Source organism: Stegostoma tigrinum, chromosome 8 (genome assembly GCF_030684315.1).
Source record: "Stegostoma tigrinum isolate sSteTig4 chromosome 8, sSteTig4.hap1, whole genome shotgun sequence".
In the NCBI taxonomy this organism is placed as follows: domain Eukaryota; kingdom Metazoa; phylum Chordata; class Chondrichthyes; order Orectolobiformes; family Stegostomatidae; genus Stegostoma; species Stegostoma tigrinum.
In genome coordinates this window covers 85,101,121-85,123,300 of record NC_081361.1, presented here as the reverse complement: position 1 = coordinate 85,123,300, position 22,180 = coordinate 85,101,121, and the positions used below count along the sequence as shown (strand labels likewise).

Below are 22,180 nucleotides of genomic sequence, written 5' to 3'. Positions count from 1 at the left end.
TTGGAATCTTGCTACATTGCAACCTCCCCAGAAGTGACACCATTACATCCTGCTTCATTCCAGAGGCAGTGCGTTAAGATCTGTGATTCTGATTTTTAGATAATGGAAAAGTCGTGAAGGCAGAGATCAGTCTCCCAGACTCTGACCTCAACCACAGCCATCATAAAAGCAGCTTCCGTCTTTCTGAGAAATTAAAAGACATATCAAACTATTCTGGAGCCACTTCATACAGAAAACACCGCATTTCTGGAATCTGTCTTTTGGATACATTAACTAATCACTTGCATCTTACCTAGTCTTACAGCAAACTTTAAAACAATCAACCAGAGATCATGAAGTTATATTTAGGGGAACAACTTACAGGATTCAATCACACCACAGTTGCATCTTGCTTGTCACTGTAATCGGCATTGAGAGGAGATTCATGCTTGATTTTTTTTGATGCTATTTAAAGTTCTGGTGCAGATTTTTATCATTACACATGGGAAATAGACCAAACCTTGTCCACAGCTATAAAGCAAATCGCAGATAAGCTTAGTCAAAAGTGGGAGACAAATTGCCACCATTTTATAAGCTCAAGACAAACTTCAAACTCTAGAGCACTTCAACCCACACAAAGAACTGTTACAAAAAGGCAATTCATTCTGTGCAGAACAATGTTGAGTGGAACAAAGTTTTCTATCGTGTCACACTGCAACCTACACTGCTGCTGCCTTTTCAAATTTAACTGGAGGAGTGTCTCCCAAAAGTCTGAGCCTCTCAGCAAATACTTTTATATCTAAAATCAACCACTTCCAGAAGGTTTCTGCAGGTTACACAATGTATCCAACAATATTTTAGAAACCACCTAGTCTCTTTGCAACAATCCATAAGACATCAGGTCTGCTTCCCCAGCCTCTGAAAGAAAACGCAAAGTGAAAAGCTTGAAGAGAATTAATCTTCAACAATGAGGCTGGAAAGCACAGACTACTCTGTCGAATACAGTCCAGGGATCCCCTCAGCTATGTACTTGAGAGATTCCCAGCACTACTGGCCAGAGGAGTGTCTAACTGACACACCAGTCACACAGCAGTGTCTCACAAAAAGGTTAAGCAGTTTGCACTGACAGAAAATTAAATCCCGGCTCTTTGAACATTAGACAATCATTTAGCCAGCCACATTCACAAGGACATGGATGCAGGACATTAACCTGAACTATGACCTTCACCAGGATAAAGGACGTGGGTGACAATTATCACCAGAGGGTGCCTCAAGTTAAGTCACTGACAATCACTTTTTATCTTTTACTGAATGTTAATGTGGGAACAAAAATACAGGACAAGATTTTACAACGCTTCAATGCGCTAACAAGTTAAGCTAGCAAATAATGGTCACTTTGAGCTATGTGCTGAAACAGAGCAACTGCGGAGAATTACGTAGAAAGCAGCAGTCAAAATGAAAATAGTTGTGTCTCAAAGTATCAATCTTTAAGCCACCATCTCTCAACAGCCCACAGCTCCTGCACAATGTGCTTTAAATTAACTATCTAAAGGGAAAACAGATGGGTCCTTCATTGGCAAAGACATTGTGGGACATAAGGTTAACAGGAGCTTTCAACAGCAGCTAACTTGAGAACCAATACCGACCTACCTCGAATAAATGGTGAGAGCTTTTCTTTTCAATGGAATTCCGTACACTGATTCCAGTGCCTTTCACACAACCAATGCTGTGTCTGCACAGCAAGATGAGCCTGGGGCTCTGTGCCAGATTACACATCAAAGCACTGAAGAATTATTTATGAAGTTCTGTTTCCTTTTTTTCTAAAGCTCCCTCGCCATCCCTCCATCTCTCCCTCCCTCTCCACAATCACAGATCCAAAGTTGCTGTTGCTGCCGGTGCGGAGCACAAACTTCTAGGAGGCAGGGCTCTGACGTCTGACTTACTGTTTCCCAGCCACACCCCAGTGTGGGCACTGAGGAACCCAGTCAGAGCTGCGCATCTGACCAGCAATCACTATAAATCCATTAGCTTGTCACTGAACTTACTCAAACCATACCACACCATTCCACAAGCAATTAGGGCCCTGCCTGTTTTGATAAAAGCAATAAAGACTTGCCTCATGGCACCTACAGGAAGAAGGCTCCACAAGCACCATCCACCCCCACCTTCACTCTACCCACACCCTTTTAAAAAGGCACCATAAATGTAATTCAGATATAAAACCTAATTAACTGAAAAAGACCTATGGGGGGTGGGGGTTGAAGAACGGAGCTGATGGCACAAATTGCATTACTTTACAGAGCGCTGGCAGGCTTTCAATAGGCTGAGTGGCCTCCTGTGCCCTTTTGATTCTATTACACAGTATCAACTATTTGTTTCTGGATCTGCATTGTGAAGAAAACATCACTCCCCACTGCTTCTTGCATTTTGTCCTTGAAAAACAAGGCTTGCTGAAATCACTCCCCCTTGCTGCTTTTACAACTTTTTAATGAATAAGAACATTTTTAAGAGAGTAAGAAACACACAGCTGACAACACAAACCACTGACATAGTACTGCCCAGGATTATTGAATGTTGAAGGCGCAGTTTGAGGCTAATCAGCCCATCAATTCTGCACTAGCACCCCAACTCTCTTTAACAGAGGTTCCTGCTTCCTGAGGGCTTACTGTTGTGAGGGGCACTGCCAAGTGAAATAGAGAGTCATACAAGCAAGAAAATCCCATGCTCAATTGCCAATCTGGGACAAGTTCAACAACCCGAGTTAAAGTGGTAGCTTGCTTACTACTTCCCTCTGGGCCCTTGGATCACATGACCAGGGCAATTGGCCAGAGTTCATGCTCCTCCCAACTGCTCAGTAACTGTGAGTGATAAGTAGAGCTCAGGGGTGCACCTCACATGGTGAAGTGGTAGTGTCCCTATTCTTGGACTGGAGGCCCAGGGTTCTAGGGGTATGTAACCACATCTCCGAACGGGTTGATTGGAAAGCTAGATTAAAAGCTAGAGATCAGCCAAGATGAAATTGGACTTAAAATCTTGATGATTCCCGTTGCAACAATGGTCCCCTGGCACCAGGGCCCTGAAATTATGTTTCTGTCCACAGTCACAGATTCAAAGTTATTGCTATGGTACTGTTAGTCTTATCAGCATTCAACACACGATGAGTATGAGTATACTCATGGCTCAGTATGTCACTAATTCTGCCAATAGCATCCAGTCAGGCCGTCAAACTGGCTCAATGGACAGGGGGGCATGCCAGGTGCAGTACCAGCTCCAGGTAAAAGTGAGAGATAGTAAGAACTGCCGATGCTGGAGTCTGAGATAACACAGTGTGGAGCTAGAGGGACACAGCAGGCCAGGCAGCATCAGAAGAGCAGGAAAGCTGACGTTTTGGGTCAGGACCTTTCTTCAGAAATGGGGTTGGGGAAGGAGGCTCTGAAATAAATAGAGACAGAAGGGGTGGGAGTGGGGGTGGGGCTGGAGAATGTAGGTGGGATGGCGAAAGGTGAGTGCAGGTAGGGAGTGGTAGGGATTGGTCCGTGAGGTGGGAGGAGAGGATAGGTGGGAGAGTCGAGGAAGCAGGGATGAGAGGGAAATTTTGAAGCTAGTAGTGGCCACATTGAGACCATCGGGCTGTAGGCTCCCAAGGCAGAATATGAAGTGCTGCTCCTCCAATTTCTGGGTGACTTCGTTGCAACACTGGAGGAGGCCGTCCTCCACATTGGTGAAACTAAGTGGAGGCTCAGAGACCACTTTGTAGAGCATCTGCACTCAGTCTGTGACAAACACAACACCTTCCAGTTGCAAACCACTTCAATTCCCCCTCCCACTCCCTGGGCAACATGTCCATCCTGGGCCTCCTCCAATGTCAAAACGACGCCACCCAGAAACTGGAGGAGCAGCACCTCATACAGCTGAATGGTCTCAGTGTGGACTTGATGAACTTCAAAATCTCTCCACCCCTGGCCTCATCCCATGACCAGCAACCCCTCTCGTCCACGCCTCCTTGACCAGTTCAGCTTCTCTCCCAACTATCCGCTCCTTCCACCTCACTGACCAATCCGCACCACTGCCTACTTGCACTCATCTATCATCATCCCACCTACTTTCCCCAGCACCCCCTCCTCTCTATTTATTTGAGCCCCCTTCCCCCTCCCCCATTTCTGAATAAGGGTCCTGATGCAATAAGTCAGCTTTCCTGCTCGTCTGATGCCGCCTGGCCTGCTGTGTTCCTCCAGCTCCACACTGTGTTATCTAGGTAAAAGTGAGGTGCCATCCTGTTGAAGCTACTACACAGGATTGCATGAATACTAAACACAGGAGGCAGAATATGACAAACCGAGATAAATGTTACCATAATCAACAGATCAGGTCAAGGCACTGCACCGTGCCACACCCATTTGTGAATGATAGTTGACAACTAAACAACTAACAGGAGGAGAAGCATTCACTAACACATCCATCCTCAATAATGGGAGAGCCCAGCACTTTCTGTGCAAAAGTGAACTGAAGGATTTGCAACCATATTCAGCCAGAAAAGTCATGATAATCAATGTTGTCCTCCTCCTGAGGTCCCAATCATCACAAATGTCAGCCACATCAATTCATTCAAAATGGGATCAAGAAATGGCTGAAGACCCAGGAGGCTCCAAAGCTAAGAACCTGTCAATATTCCATCTAAAATACTGAAGAGGTGTTCTAGAACTAGCTGCACACCTAACCAAGCTGTTCCAGTGCAGTTACAACACTGGTATCCACCCTAGAATGTAGAATATTATCCAAATGTTTCCTCGCCAGAGAAGTAAGACTAATCGTATCCAGCCAATTACCAGCCTATCACCCTACTCCAAATCATCAGTAAAGCATTGGAAGGTGACATTAATAGTGATACCAGCATAAAAATAACCTGCTCACTGATGCTCAGTTTGGGTTCTGCCAGGGGATATTGCCTCTTGAAGTAATTATAACATGGTTTTTTAAATTTACCCATGGAACGTGGACATCACTGGTTGGCCAGCATTTATTGCCCATCTCTAGTTGCACTTGAGATGGTGGTGATATGCTGCGTTCTTGAACCACTGCAGTCCAGGAGTGCAGGAAAACCCGCAATACCCTCACGGAGGGAATTCTAGAATTTTGACCCAGCGACCGTGATGGACTGACAACACATTTCCAAGACAGGATGGTCAGTAGCTTGAAGGGCAATTAGCAGGGGGTGGTGTTCCTATGTACCAGCTGCCCTTGTCCTTCTAGATGGAAAGGTCTTTGGTGAATTTCTGCACTGCATCTTGTAGATGGTATGCACTGCTGCTACTGACTGTAAGGGTTGGAGGGAACGGGTATTTGCGGATGTGGTGTGAATCAGTCGGGCTGTTTTGTTGAGTGTTCTTGAGTGTTCTTGGGGCTGCACTCATCCAGGCAAGTGGAGAGAATTCCGTCACACTCCTGGCTTGTGCCTTGTAGATGGTGGATAGGCTTTGGCTGGTCAGGAGGTAAGTTACTTGTCGCAGTATTCCTAGACTCTGACCTGCTCTTGTAGTCACCGTGTTTACGTGGCAAATCTAATTCAGTTTCTGGTCAATGGTAACCCTCTGGGTGTTGATAATGGGGGATTCAGTGATGGTAAAACCATTGAATGTCAAGGGGCAGAGGCTAGATTGTCTCTTATTGCTGATGTTCATTGCCTGACGTTTATGTTTGTATCACTTGTCAGCCCAAGCACAGATATTTTCCAGATCTTTGTTGCATTTGTACATGATTTGCTTCACGATGGTCCAAACATATACAGAATACTAAATTCCAGAGGCAAGTGGACAGCATATATGACATTGACGTCATAATATGAAATCAAGGCAGCATTTAACTGGATATAGCATCAAGGGGACCTGGAGAAATTGCAGGCAATGGGCAGCAAAGGAAAAATTCTCCACTTGTTGGCATCATATCTGGTACAAACATCTCAGTCCCAGTTCTTCGCCTCACGGAATTCCATGGGGTAGATATTTTCTATCCAAACTGCTCAGTGATGTTATTAGACACCTCTAGCACAGATGGGACTTGAACCCAGACCTCCTTTCTCAGAGACAGAGTCACTACCACTGTTCTACAAGAATCCCAGGGCATTGTCCAGTATTCAAACAGCTTAAGTTGCTTCATCAATAACCTGCCCAACACCATAAGGTCAGAACTGGGGATGTTCTTTGTCAATTACACAATGTTCAGCATCACTCACGGCTCCTCAAATATTGAAGCCATTCATGTCCATGTGCTGCAAGATATAGATGATACTCAGGCTCAGGCTGATTAAGTAGCAAGCAACTTTTACAAGTCATATTTTGTGCCTTGCAATGACCAAGTCCAACAAGTGAGAACAGAACTATCTCCTCTTGAATTTAAATGGTATTATTGTTGCTCAATTCCCCCAACATCAACCTCCTGGGTGCTACCAATGACCAGAAATCTAACTGGATCATATCATTACTGAATCTACAATTGCAGGTGAGAGGCAATGAATCCTGCAGCGAGCAACTCAACTCATGACTCCTTAAAATCTGTCCATGGGGGACAAGTCTAGACTGTAATGGAATACTCTCCACTTGACTGGTTAAATGCTCCTCTAACAACACTCAAGAAATTCAATGCCATCTACGATAATACAGCCAGCTTGATTGGAGCCTCAGCTACCGGTTTCATCATCCAGCCCCTCCAACACTGATGAACGGGGGCAATGTACAAGATCCATTGGTACTTTCACTTCCTAAATAGATTATTAAGAACAAAAACTGGAAAGTTATGCTTGACCTTTGGAAGGCTCTGGTTAGGGCATAACTAAAGTGTGACATCTAGTTCTTGTCAGCACACTTAGGGGAGGATATGAGGATTCAGAAAAGATCCAGACATGATTTTCCAGAATGGTTCCAAGGATGAAAGGCTTTTGTGACAAAAGTGGGTTATTTTTACTTGATTACAGGATGTGGGTGTCACTGGCTAGGCCAGGGTTTATTTGTCTATCTCAGAGGGCAGTTAAGAGTTAACAACATTGCCGTAGGTCTGGAGTCACATGTAGGCCAGACCAGGTGATGATGGCAGATTTCCTTCCCTAAAGGACATTATTAAATGAGGTAACAAGGTGTAGAGCTGGATGAACACAGCAGGCCAAGCAGCATCAGAGGAGCAGGAACGTCAGCTTTCCAGCTCCTGTGATGCTGCTTGGCCTGCTGTGTTCATCCAGCTCTGCACCTTGTTACTGCAGATTCTTCAGCATCTGCAGGTCCTACTATCTCTTATTAAATGAGGTGGGGAGATGGGACGAGCTGGGCTGGTTTTAGGATGCAGTGGTGCAGCGCTGAGGGAGCGAGCACTGTGGGAGGGTCAGCGCCGAGGGAGCGGGCACTGAGGTGGGTGTTTACAACAATTGACAGTGGTTGCTATTAGACCAACGCATTATTCCAGGTTTCCTTCCATTTAAATTTCACCATCTGCCATGGTAGGGTTCGAACCCAGGTCCTGGGACATTTGAAATGAAAACAGAAAGTACTGGAGAAATTCAGCAGGTCTGGCAGCAGTTGTAGAGTGAAAGACAGAGTTAATGTTTCAAGTCCAGTGACCCTTAGTCAAAATGGGATGTTTCCACCAGACATGTATTCCCTTCCTCCCCCTTCTTGGTATTCCAAAGGGACTGTTCCCTCTGGGACACCTCGGTCCACTTCTCTTCAATTCCCACCATTCCCGCACCACCTCCCCACCACAGAAGGTGCAACACTTGTCTGTCTACATCCTCCCTCCTCACTATCCAAGGCCCTTGACACACCCTCCAGGTGAAGCAGCGATTTACCTACACTTCATTCAATCTAGCCTACTGCATTCACTGCTCACAATGTGAAAATCAAACACAGACTGACTGACTACCTTGTGGAACATCTATACTTTTGTCCATAAAAACAACCCTGAGCTTCCTGTTACCTGCCACTTCAACACACCACCCTGGCCAACATCTCTGTCTCTCAACACCTGCTGCATGTGCTCCAGCAAAGCTCAATACAAGCTGGAGAAACAGTACCTCACTTTCCAACAAGGTACTTTACAGTCTTCAGAACTCAACATTGAGTTTAACAATTTTGGAACATGAACACCATTCTCCACATTTTTTGCCCACTCCCAAACCCCAGGGTCCTTTCTGTATGAGTAGTTCCCAGGTCAGCCAACTCATTTTCAACCATTCACACTTGTGAATAGCACCCTACCTATCATTTATCTCTTGGCTTAACATCAGTGATCTTTTTGCTTGCCTCTCCCTTTTTTCTCTCTCACTTTCTCTCTCTGGGCACCTTTTCCATGTACTCTACTCACATACCCCACCTAAGCCCCAGTTCTGATAAAGGGACACTGGACTCAAAATGTTAGCTCTGTTTCTCTCTACAGATGCTGCTGTGACCTGCTGAGTTTCTCCAGCACCTCCTAGTTTTGCTTCAGATTTCCAGCATCCACAAGTTCTTTGTTTTTATTCCCAGAGGTTCTGGATTACTTATCCAGTGATATTATCACAGCTAATAAAATGTGAGGCTGGATGAACACAGCAGGCCAAGCAGCATCTCAAGAGCACAAAAGCTGCCGTTTCAGGCCTAGACCCTTCATCAGAGAGGGGGATGGGGTGAGGGTTCTGGAATAAATAGGGAGAGAGGGGGAGGCGGACCGAAGATGGAGAGTGAAGAAGATAGGTGGAGAGAGTATAGGTGGGGAGGTAGGGAGGGGATAGGTCAGTCCAGGGAAGACGGACAGGTCAAGGAGTGGGATGAGATTAGTAGGTAGATGGGGGTGCGGCTTGGGGTGGGAGGAAGGGATGGGTGAGAGGAAGAACCGGTTAGGGAGGCAGAGACAGGTTGGACTGGTTTTGGGATGCAGTGGGTGGGTGGGAAGAGCTGGGCTGGTTGTGTGGTGCGGTGGGGGGAGGGGACGAACTGGGCTGGTTTAGGGATGCAGTAGGGGAAGGGGAGATTTTGAAACTGGTGAAGTCCACATTGATACCATTAGGCTGCAGGGTTCCCAAGCGGAATATGAGTTGCTGTTCCTGCAACCTTCGGGTGGCATCATTGTGGCAGTGCAGGAGGCCCATGATGGACATGTCATCTAGAGAATGGGAGGGGGAGTGGAAATGGTTTGCGACTGGGAGGTGCAGTTGTTTGTTGTGAACTGAGCGGAGGTGTTCTGCAAAGCGGTCTCCAAGCCTCCGCTTGGTTTCCCCAATGTAGAGGGAGCCGCACCGGGTACAGTGGATGCAGTATACCACATTGGCAGATGTGCAGGTGAACCTCTGCTTAATGTAGAATGTCATCTTGGGGCCTGGGATAGGGGTGAGGGAGGAGGTGTGGGGGCAAGTGTAGCATTTCCTGCGGTTGCAGGGGAAGGTGCCGGGTGTGGTGGGGTTGGAGGGCAGTGTGGAGCGAACAAGGGAGTCACGGAGAGAGTGGTCTCTCCGGAAAGCAGACAGGGGTGGGGATGGAAAAATGTCTTGGGTGGTGGGGTCGGATTGTAAATGGTGAAAGTGTCGGAGGATGATGCATTGTATCCGGAGGTTGGTAGGGTGGTGTGTGAGAACGAGGGGGATCCTCTTAGGGCGGTTGTGGCGGGGGCAGGGTGTGAGGGATGTGTTGCGGGAAATACGGGAGACGCGGTCAAGGGCGTTCTCGATCACTGTGGGGGGAAAGTTGCGGTCCTTAAAGAACTTGGACATCTGGGATGTGCGGGAGTGGAATGTCTTATCGTGGGAGCAGATGCGGCGGAGGCGGAGGAATTGGGAATAGGGGATGGAATTTTTGCAGGAGGGTGGGTCGGAGGAGGTGTATTCTAGGTAGCTGTGGGTGTCGGTGGGCTTGAAATGGACATCAGTTACAAGCTGGTTGCCTGAGATGGAGACTGAGAGGTCCAGGAAGGTGAGGGATGTGCTGGAGATGGCCCAGGTGAACTGAAGGTTGGGGTGGAAGGTGTTGGTGAAGTGGATGAACTGTTCGAGCTCCTCTGGGGAGCAAGAGGCGGCGCCGATACAGTCGTCAATGTACGGGAGGAAGAGGTGGGGTTTGGGGCCTGTGTAGGTGCGGAAGAGGGACTGTTCCACGTAACCTACAAAGAGGCAGGCATAGCTGCGGCCCATGCGGGTGCCCATGGCCACCCCCTTAGTCTGTAGGAAGTGGGAGGAGTCAAAAGAGAAGTTGTTGAGGGTGAGGACGAGTTCAGCTAGGCGGATGAGAGTGTCGGTGGAGGGGGACTCTTTCCCCCCACAATGATGGAGAACGCCCTTGACCGCATCTCCCGTATTTCCCGCAACACATCCCTCACACCCCGCCCCCGCCACAACCGCCCTAAGAGGATCCCCCTCGTTCTCACACACTACCCTACCAACCTCCGGATACAACGCATCATCCTCCGACACTTCCGCCATTTACAATCCGACCCCACCACCCAAGACATTTTTCCATCCCCACCCCTGTCTGCTTTCCAGAGAGACCACTCTCTCCGTGACTCCCTTGTTCGCTCCACACTCCCGTCCAACCCCACCACACCCGGCACCTTCCCCTGCAACCGCAGGAAATGCTACACTTGCCCCCACACCTCCTCCCTCACCCCCATCCCAGGCACCAAGATGACATTCCACATTAAGCAGAGGTTCACCTGCACATCTGCCAATGTGGTATACTGCATCCATTGTACCCGGTGTGGCTTCCTCTACATTGGGGAAACCAAGTGGAGGCTTGGAGACCGCTTTGCAGAACACCTCCGCTCAGTTCGCAACAAACAACTGCACCTCCCAGTCGCAAACCAATTCCACTCCCCCTCCCATTCTCTGGATGACGTGTCCATCATGGGCCTCCTGCACTGCCACAATGATGCCACCCGAAGGTTGCAGGAACATCAACTCATATTCCGCCTGGGAACCCTTCACCCTAATGGTATCAATGTGGACTTCACCAGTTTCAAAATCTCCCCTTCCCCTACTGCATCCCTAAACCAGCCCAGTTTGTCCCCTCCCCCCACCGCACCACACAACCAGCCCAGCTCTTCCCCCCCACCCACTGCATCCCAAAACCAGTCCAACCTGTCTCTGCCTCCCTAACCTGTTCTTCCTCTCACCCATCCCTTCCTCCCACCCCAAGCCACACCTCCATCTACCTACTAACCTCATCCCACCTCCTTGCCCTGTCCGTCTTCCCTGGACTGACCTATCCCCTCCCTACCTCCCCACCCATACTCTCTCCACCTATCTTCTTTACTCTCCATCTTTGGTCCGCCTCCTCCTCTCTCCCTATTTATTCCAGAACCCTCACCCCATCCCCCTCTCTGATGAAGGGTCTAGGCCCGAAACATCAGCTTTTGTGCTCCTGAGATGCTGCTTGGCCTGCTGTGTTCATCCAGCCTCACATTTTATTATCTTGGAATTCTCCAGCATCTGCAGTTCCCATTATCTCTGATATTATCACAGCTTCCCTTAAAGGAGCAAATGATGTTCTCCTTAAAGCAGAGGAGATTGGGGGCAGATTGGATAGAGCTGTATGAGACAATGACAGTGATAATGGGAACTGCAGATGCTGGAGAATCCAAGATAATGAAATGTGAGGCTGGATGAACACAGCAGGCCCAGCAGCATCTCAGGAGCACAAAAGCTGACGTTTCGGGCCTAGGCCCTTCATCAGAGAGGTGACTGGTTTGGATAAGTTAAACAGAAAATCTGGACCCATTAGTAGATGGTTCAAGGACAGATTAAAGTTTGTCTTTTTAAAACCAAAGATACATAAGGAATATGAGGAAGGTATTTTTAATGTGGCTACTGAGAATAACATGGAATGCACTTGGTGAGCATGGAGGTAACAGAGATGATGAATCATTTCAGAAGGAAATTGGATGGACACTTGAGCCAGAGAGTAGGAGAATGCAACTGACTGAATTGCTCTTCTGAGAGCTGGCATGTGTTTGATAAACCAAACGATCTCTTTCTGTTCCAGAATGAATCTATGACTGTTAGTGTCCCATGCAGTAGCAGCAGCTTCTTCCTTTGATGGGGATATAATTCCCAGTCACACACAGAAAGAACGATTCCCTTAGGCATGACACTGAGGAACACCATGAGCCATGAAATCATTAAAAATGACAAAGGCTTTTCTTGCTTTGTTGTAAAAAGGAAGTCACTGGTAAAGCTACAGCATTAATAGAAACATCCTGAGGGTCGTGATATTCATTATCAATGTCACTACAGTGTAAATGTTCAGGAGGAAACATCAGGATCGCTGGATTATTTGACTATTGCTCTATTAACTGTATTTGCTTGAGAAGCAATGTAACTGACATTACTTTCAGCTCAATAAAAACCGCAAGAACTGCAGATGTTGTAAATCAAGGACAAAAACAGAAGTCGCTGGCAAACTTCAGCAGGTCTGGCAGCATCTGTGGAGAAAAAAAAATCAGAGTTAATACTTCACGTCCGTGACCTTCCTCAGAACTCATGCCAGTCCGAGAGACTGCCATACTGAGAATTTGGAGAGAGCCAATGACAGCAGCTACTGCCAGCATTCCTTGTCCACATCTCTCATCTCTTCCACGTTCTCCCACCCTAACATTCAAGCAGACCTTTCACATGGCTCACACAAGTCTCTTCTATAGCCTTCAGGATTACAGTCAGGATTATGATGTTAAAAACACCGTGGGTCAGTGCTGTGGAATCAAACCCCAACATTTTCGAAAGTTAATTCACAGCATGTAAGAATCTCTAACTTCTGTCAGGACGGTGAGGGATGGTCTGCCTTCTTGAACTATTGCCAACCATGTGGTGCAGGAACACCCCCAATGCTATGAGGAAGGGTGTTTCAGGATTTTGACTCAGTAACAATGAAGAGGCAGCAATATATCCCCAAGTCAGGACAGTCAGCAGTTTGGAGGGGAAGTTGTAGGTGGTCACATTCTAATATATCTGCTGCCCTTGTCCTTTTAGGTGGTCAAGGTTTGGTGAAGTGGCCTTGGCAAAATTCCATCTTCTCGATGCTACACATTGAGCATCAATGGTACAACAAGTGAATGTTGAACCTAATTATTTAAATGTGGTCAAGTGAGCCACTTTATTTTGGAAGGTGTTGAACCTTATGGAACTCATCCAATCAAGCAGAAAGTATCTTGATTTGTGCCTTGTAGATGGTGGATCACTCTAGGTAATTAGGTGAGTTACTTCCCATTGAATTCCTCTGACTTGTTCATGTGGGCAGATTACTTGTAAGAATGGTTCAGTTCAATTTCTGGTCAATATTAAGCCCCAGGATTCTGAGATTGGGGTTTTCATGATACTGGTGCCATCGAATCCACAGAAACCCTACAGTATGTAAACAGGCCATTCGACCCAACATGTCCACATCAACCCTCCAAAGAGCATCCCACCCAGGCCCATCCCCCTACCCTGCAATTGTGCATTTCCCATGACTAACACATCTAACATACACATCCCTGAACACTACAGGGTAATTGAGAATGGCCAATCCACCTAACTTGCACATCTGTGGACTGTGGGAGGAATCACACACAGATACAGGGAGAAGATACACACTCCACACAGACAGTTGCCCAAAGCTGGGAATCGAACCTGGGTGCCTGGTACTGTGAAGCAGCAGTGCGAACCACTGAGCCACTATGCTGCCCAAATGTCAAGGGGTGATGATTAGATTCTCTCTTGTTGGAGATAGTCATTGCCTGGCACTTTTTTTCCTTTATTCATTCACAGGATGTAGGTGTCATGGGCCAGCATTTATTACCCATCCCTATTTGTCCAGCGGGGAGGCAGTTAAGAGTCAACCCACACTGCTGTGGGTCTGGAATCACATGTAGGCCAAACTAGGTAAGGATGGCAGTTTCCTTCCCTAAAGGACATTAATGCACCAGATGGGGTTTTTTTCCCACCCTGACAATTAGCAATAGATTTATGATCATCATTAGACTCTTAATTCCAGCTATTTATTGAATTCAAATTCCACCATCTACCATAATGGGATTCAAACCCAGGTCCCTAGATCATTAGATGTGAGGCTGGATGAACACAGCAGTCCCAGCAGCATCTCAGGAGCACAAAAGCTGACGTTTCGAGCCTAGACCCTTCATCAGAGAGGGGGATGGGGTGAGGGTTCTGGAATAAATAGGGAGAGAGGGGGAGGCGGACCGAAGATGGAGAGAAAAGAAGATAGGTGGAGAGAGTATAGGTGGGGAGGTAGGGAGGGGATAGGTCAGTCCAGGGAAGACGGACAGGTCAAGGAGGTGGGATGAGGTTAGTAGGTAGGAGATGGAGGTGCGGCTTGGGGTGGGAAGAAGGGATGGGTGAGAGGAAGAACAGGTTAGGGAGGCAGAGATAGGTTGGACTGGTTTTGGGATGCAGTGGGTGGAGGGGAAGAGCTGGGCTGGTTGTGTGGTGCAGTGGGTTGGTTTTGGGATGCGGTGGGGGAAGGGGAGATTTTGACTCTTCCCCTCCACCCACTGCATCCCAAAACCAGTCCAACCTGTCTCTGCCTCCCTAACCTGTTCTTCCTCTCACCCATCCCTTCCTCCCACACCAAGCCGCACCTCCATCTCCTACCTACTAACCTCATCCCAACTCCTTGACCTGTCAGTCTTCGCTGGACTGACCTATCCCCTACCTCCCCACCTATACTCTCTCCACCTATCTTCTTTTCTCTCCATCTTCGGTCCGCCTCCCCCTCTCTCCCTATTTATTCCAGAACCCTCACCTCATCCCCCTCTCTGATGAAGGGTCTAGGCCCGAAACGTCAGCTTTTGTGCTCCTGAGATGCTGCTGGGCCTGCTGTGTTCATCAAGCCTCACATTTTATTATCTTGGATTCTCCAGCATCTGCAGTTCCCATTATCCCTAGATCATTATCTGGGTCTCTGGATTAACAGTCCAGTGATTATACCACTAGGCCATCGTCTCTCCTGGTGGCATGAATGTCACTTCTCAATTATTAGTTAAACCCTGAAGGTTGTCTCGATCTGGCTAAATACTTCAATCACTGACTTTTGGAATACTGAGGTCAATTGTCCCTGCTTTAGGAAAGATGTTGTGAAACGTGAAAGGATTCAGAAATTTTACAAGGATATTGCCAGGGTTGGAGGGTTTGAGCATAGGGAGAGGCTGAATACGCTGGGGCATATTTTCCCTAGACTATCGGAGGCTGAGGGGTGACCATGTAGAAATTTATAAAATCATGAGGGGCATGAGTAGGATGAAAAGGCAAGTCTTTTTCCCAGGGCAGGGGAGTCCAAAATTAAAGGGCACAGACTTATAATGGGAGGGAAAAGAGACATGAGGAGTAACTTTTTCACACAAGAGGGTGGTACATGTATGGAATTAATTGCCAGAGGAAGTGCTAGAGGCATCTGGATGAGTGTATGAATGGGAAAGGTTTAGAGATTATGTGTCAAATGCTGCCGAATGGATTGAGGATATCTGGTCAGCATGAACGAGTTGGACCAAAGGGTCTGTTTCCATACTGTACATTTCTATGACTCTATGGCTTCATAACTATCAATGAACATCCCTTCTTCTGATCTTATGATGGAGGGAAGTTAATAGATGAAGTTCACTAGTGAGAATGGTTCAGCCTTAGACAGTGCCTTGAGAAACTCTCTTCGCAATATCCTGGAGTTGAAATAATTTGCTTCCAACAATTACAACCCACCTTCCTTTGAGTTAGGTGTGACTCCAACTGGAAGACAATCTACTCTGATTCTCAATTAATCCAGTCTTGTTAGGGCTCCTTGATGCGACACTCTGTCAAATGCTCCCTTAATGTCAAAGACAGTAACTGTCCCTCCCTTCTTGAATTCATTCTTTTTCCCTGCTTCGACCAAGTCTGTAATGGGGTCAAGTTGCCCTGGCAGAACCCAAACTGCACACTGGTGAGCAAAATATTGCTGAGAAAGTAATATTTGATCACACTGATGCCAACCACTTCTATCAATGTCTTGTTGATCAAAAATTGACTGATGGACTGGAAATGGTTCAGATTGGGTTTGTCCTGCATTTTAGGGTGAGGACACACCTGGGCAAATTTTTATATTGCAAGGCAGTTGCCAGTGTTAGTCCTGTATTGAAACAACTTGGCAAAAGGTGTTATTCTTGAACCATTTCTGCTCCTCCCACATTACAAAAGTGGCTACACTCGAAAAGCACATAATCTGCTATAAAGCACCGGGCAATGTTGTGTGGTGGTAAACTACAGAAACGCACACCTCGGTTTCTTGTCCACTGCATTATTCCTTTGTGTTCTTCCTTAGGTCCTATGGAAATCTGAAAGACTCCATTATTTCCACTAATCAGTCGTCATCCTTCCTCAACACAATGGCTCATTGATGTAAATGTATTTTCCACTTGGAGCAGAAGAGGTAAATCCCAATGACAATTCCCGCTCCATCATTTATAGAGAAAAATCAGTCGCCTCCAGGATTCTCATGAATATTGCACAGTAATATAGCAGCAAATGGAATATTAGAAGATGACCACAAACTGATATAGGGATTTTATTGGCCAGTGTGGTGGAAGTGATCCTAAATATAGATTATACATTTCAATTTGGATTTCAAAATAGAAGCAGATGGAAGTGGTTCAGTTCTGCGAAAGTTAACTTTTTAAAAAATGTCAGGAAGTCAATTTGGAGCAGTGATCTAAATACATTAGTTTGAAGAAAGCATGTCGCTGCAGTGGAATGCCTGGGAGATCTCTATTGGATTTCTGAATGGTAGAGCAGCCATATTAAAGTAAAGAGTTTAGTTTTGGCTTCATGACAGGAAATTTAAGGTTGTAGTTCATAAGAACATAGAATTGTAATTAAGAAGATTTCTCCTTGCTGAAGAATCAAGTCAGTTCAGGAGAACTATTCACCCTAGCTGAAGCGCTTGTGTGTGAAGCTTCCAATCCAGGAGAGTTTGGATTGAAGTCTTCTTGTTGTTATCTGAAATAGTTAGGTCAACAGAATTGTTAGAGGCTCATACCAGCAGTTTTGAAAAGAAGTAATTAATTTTAAAAACTATCGAATGTCTAAGGACCTGGAAAGCATCAGTTAACATAAAATTTAAAGCTCAACGAGGAATAATATTTTTTTCTGGGATTGAGTCTCTGAAATGAATGGTGTTACGAAATGGGTTGAAGTTTTGTTTTGACCTTTGTGTCAAAATGTTTTTGTCTTCTATAAATACAACTTTGTTTTTCTAAAATATTTTTGTGAAATAGACTTCTTTTCTGTTGTTAAAGAACATCTGTCGTCCCATTAAGACCATAAGACACAGGAGTGGAAGTAAGGCCATTCGGCCCATCAAGTCCACTCCGCCATTTAAATCATGGCTGATGGGCATTTCAACACCACTTCCCTGCACTTCCCCCGTAGCCCTTGATTCCTTGTGAGATCAAGAATTTGTCGATCTCTGCCTTGAAGGCATCCAACGTCCCGGCCTCCACTGAACTCTGCGGCAATGAATTCCACAAGTCCACCACACTCTGGCTGAAGAAAAGTCATCTCATTTCAGTTTTAAATTTACCCCCTCTAATTTTAAGGCTGTGCCCACGGGTCCTAGTCTCCCTGCCTAACGGAAACAACTTCCTAGCGTCCACCCCTTCTAAACCATACATTATCTTGTAAGTTTCTATTCGATCTCCCCTCAACCTTCTAAACTCTAATGAGTACAATCTGTTAAATCTGTTTTTGTGACTAATCACCACTTTAATGAACTGCAAAATTAAATATATGATCCACCAAGTTAAGTTTCATTCTGGGATTTGACTTGTAACATCTCTGACATGCGGAATGTGCTGATAACTAGGTCCCACTACTCAACTGGTTACAACTACAGTATATATATGTTTATGGAAAATCGCTTCTTGAAGCAGGGTCACTGGACGCAAAATGTTAACTTTGCTTTCTCTCCTCAGATGCTGCCAGGCCTGCTGAGTTTTCCCAGCAATTTCTGCTTCTGTTTCTGATTTCCGGTATCAGCAGTTCTTTGATTTTGTTCCCTAGGAACTTATACTGAGAAAATAATTTCAGGAGAGGGTCTCCGGCTTCTGGGTTGTCTACCTTACTGATTAGCTTAGGTCAAAAAATCAGTAAATAAAATCCAGAAAGAGTTGTTAGATGACCATTTGTACAGAAATCCCCTGGTCTTTTCCAACCCAGGTTTTCTAATAATTAAGGGCTATAAATCCCACCTCTCATCTCATCTCCTTAAAAGCAATGCTTGCCTTTTCATCACAGTTACATTGGGTGGCACGGTGACTTAGTGTTTAGCACTGCAGCCTCACAGCGCCAGGGACCCGGGTTCAATTCCAGCCTTGGGCGACAGTCTGTGTGGAGTTTGCACATTCTCCACGTGTCTGCATAGGTTTCCTCTGGGTGCTCTGGTTTCCTCCCACAGTCCAAAGATGTGCAGGCTAGGCGGATTGGCCATGCTAAATTGCCCGTAGTGTTCAGGGGTGTGTGGGTTATAGGGGGAATGGGTCTGGGTGGGATGCTCTAAGGGGTGGTATGGACTTGATGGGCCAAAGGGCCTGTTTCCACACTGTAGGGAATCCAGTCTGATTTTTTCTGGTACCAGTAGGTTTTCTTTAATCATCGATGGGATGAGGACATTGCTGGCTAGGCAGCATTTATTGCCCAGAGGGCAGTTAAGAGTCAATCACATAGCTGTGGGTAGGCCAGACCCAGGTAAGAAGTTCCCTTCCCAAAAGGACACCAGTGAACCAGATGGGATTTTCCTGACAATTGATTCACGATCATCATTAGACTCTCAATTCCAGATTTTCTTTTTAAATTGAATCCAAATTCAACTATCTGCCATGGTGGGATTCAAACCTGAGTGCCCAGAACATTATCTAGGTCTCTGGATTAACAGGTTCAGCGATAATTCTACTGGGCCATTGCCAATCCACCGAAGGTGACTTTTAGCTGTTAACTTAATGCCTTGATAAAGCCGCATGGAAAATGTTTTGCAGTCCAGAAAATGTCTAAATCATTCCAAAGCTTTCAATGTTTCACACGGTCCTTGAACATATGTCTTTGCAACATTGCTCAGTATTACCACCAGCTAGGTTGACAACATGAGAGACAAGTTTTCTTTTTGTGCCATTGGCATCCAGTTTGTCCATTGCCTGTGACACTCATCATATATTTGCCCTTTTCATGATTATCTTAATATGGTCCAAATATATCTCAACTTTTCCTGGATACTCCTAGTCAACTGAAACCCTTTCAATTCATTCTCAACTGATATTGAAAACATTCCTCAGTTTTATTTAAAATAATACAATAACTTCATCGTTATTTAGTTCTGGGTTTACTTACTCAAGCCCCAATATCCTGGGAACAAGAGGTTCTGTGCAGTAAGATAGGTGCTGATTAGCAGTTTAATCATGCCTTGGGCTTACTCGAGAAAAAGCCTTCACTTGGGTAATTTTCATCTTCCCAGGTTATTCCACGGTGTTTCGTAGCCAATGGTGAATGTTTTTGAAGTGTAATCAGTACTGTGGTGTAGTTAAAAACTGAACAAACTGCACATGCTGTAAATCAGAAACAAAACAGAAATTGCTGCTGAGCTTTTCCAGCAATTTCTGTTATTGTTTCTGGTGTAGTTAAATGTGTAAAGATTCTGGGCAAAACTTATATGGTTGAGATTCGTTCTGAATCCCAGTTGTTTACCCCAGTTGCATAGAATTACATAACATGTACGACACAAGGGCTGAGGCCATTATTTTTATCAGACAGAAGAATTTCCAAACACTTGGTGAAGACTGCAGGATGCAATTATCAGTCTAGCAGACAGACCTGGGTGAACCCCAGTTCACGCCCAGAATGTCAGGATTGGAATTCAAACCCTGGAGGGAAACTCAAGAGGAGACGGTAAATACAGGAATCTGGCGAAGTGTGAGCACTTCATTCAACACTTAGCTACGTTTGATTCGGCTCTTTGCTGAGGGGCTACTTTGTCCCATTTCAGCAGCTAACAGTTCCCTAGCTGCGCTCCATAGCCTGACTCAACTTTAAAAGGTGAGCAGCCAAACACAACACACAGCTCACATTAAAGTTGTGCAAGAAGAGGCATTTTACTCTAGTCAGGAATTCAGTAATCTACTATTTCCTGTTCACGTTATGTATGTGCAGGACTCCAGACAACAGAACTGCACAGCAACTCGCATTTGTATAGTACCTTGAACGTAGTCAGATGATCATAGACAAAAACTGAGTCCAAGGGGCGGTGAGCGAAAGCTCTATGGAAGTGGTCAATTATGAATGGTGGGTGGAGAGATGAGTGGAGAAGTGGAAAGCAATAGGTCATTCTATAAAATTATTCTTTCTCACAAAGCAACTGCATATAGAATGATTGTCACATTCAGGAGAGCTCAGTTTGTAAATATGATGGAAAGTTTGAATTTAGATAGCTTGACAAACTTACCAGGCAGGGAAATTAATAATACAGATGAAAAATACTTCTAAAAGCACTGAAGGGCAAAAAGGAACCACATTTGCCACTAGGTTCGAGGGAACTAGAGATGGGCAATAAATGCTGACCAACCAGCGATGCCCACATCCCACAGATGAGTAATGAAAAACCAAATTGCTAAATAATTGTGTGTAAGGGCAAGCCAGAAATAATTTAAATAACTTTTACAGATCAGCAACTCTCAAAAAAACAAGAATAGGTAACAGACATAGCTCATTGGCAACAAAAGCTGCCATCAGAATGGCCAAAAGAACATTGAAGAAAGTAGTGAATAACTGGTAGTAACAGTAAAATATATTTTATTCTCAAGAAATGAAAGAAATTATAATCAGCTAATTTGCATCAGTGATCACTCCAGGAGACTGTTCAAGCAGCATTAATGCAATACACGGTTACCACTAAAATTCTAAGAATTAAAACAAAAATAGATATGATCCTGGATAAATAGGAATCCAGAATAGATTAACCTGCTAGTTTTGATGATGTTCACCTTAGATTGTTCAACTAAATAGAAGCTGTGGAAATGGCTGACTAGATTCAGAGATTGTTGCCCTAAACGGGAGGAAAATCTTATTGTGCTAATTTTCAAAATGACAGTCAAAATGAATTCCTCAGCTTATTTTAACCCCAACCAGGAACCCCAAAGGACCAGACAGGTATCCAGTATGAGGCGACTTCAATTTCTGATATCCAATACTGGATCAGCCAAATTTCCCCCAACTGAATATCGGTAAGGTCAAAGCGATAAACTTAGTTCCAGCCATAAACTTAGTTCCTGGACTACCAGACCCATGGTACTCCATGATACTTGGCCAGGAGCTAAACCAGACCATTTGCAATCTCACAGCCACATTTAACCATGAGATGAGCTTCTGATCACAAAACCACGTTGTCAAAAAAACTGCCTAATACCAACTACCGTAACTTAATTGGACTCCGTCTCTGCTTCAACTCATCTGCTCATCAAACCCTCAGCCAAGTCTTTGTCAACTTTGGTCCTTATATTGCAAAGCTTTCCTGACCAGTTCTCCACATTCCATTCTCCGTACACATGACACCATCCAAACCTCTGCTGTCAATGTTCTAACTTTAATAAAACTTGTTCATTTACGACCTCTGTCTTTGTTGACCTACAGTGGACCCTAGTAAAGAGGCACTTCTATTTTAAAGCTTTCTCTCCTTCATGCCATTGCCCTTTCTATCAGCATCATTTCCTCAAGCGTTACAGTCCTTGGAGATAATTGCTCCAATTTCCTCCCTAAGCATTTTCAGTTTTAATCGGTTCACTGCTGGCAGCCACTCTTTCAGTTACCAAAGCCTTAAGCTCTGGAATTCCCTGAGACCTTCTCAATTCTCTTTCTCCCTTTAATGCACTGCTGAAAGCTTATCTTTGGCTAAGCTTTTAGCCATCTGTCCTGATATCACCTGTGAGGATCTTCTCTGTGATAGGTTATAACAATGAAGATGCTACATAACTACAAATCATTGTTGTTGACTGTGAGGCCTCACTTGCTAACTGGTGGCACCATCTGTTCTGAACAGCTGATGAATGTGTGTAAAAAGTTTTGCCTTATGTAACGGACATGATGAAAGCCAAGCACAAGCAGGGTCCCCAATTAAAGACTGCCGAGTGTAAGGGAAAACTGGTGCTGGGTTTTTGCTGAATCGTGATGACTCCAGAGATCTTCAAAAATGGC

The 22,180-nt window shown here is 45.4% G+C and overlaps 1 protein-coding gene across 2 annotated transcripts in view; it reads right to left on the bottom strand.

Moving 5' to 3' along the window:
* The window catches only part of bcar3 (BCAR3 adaptor protein, NSP family member), a 174,250-nt gene that overhangs the window by 91,066 nt on the left and 61,004 nt on the right, over positions 1-22,180 (bottom strand). The window contains exon 1 of one of the 2 annotated variants that reach the window (XM_048539996.2): positions 1,630-1,859. The exons of the other annotated variant lie outside the window; for it this stretch is intronic. The gene's annotated coding sequence lies outside the window, so the exon portion shown is untranslated. Of the gene's footprint in view, positions 1-1,629; positions 1,860-22,180 lie in introns of those variants that run through there. 2 annotated transcript variants of the gene reach the window in all.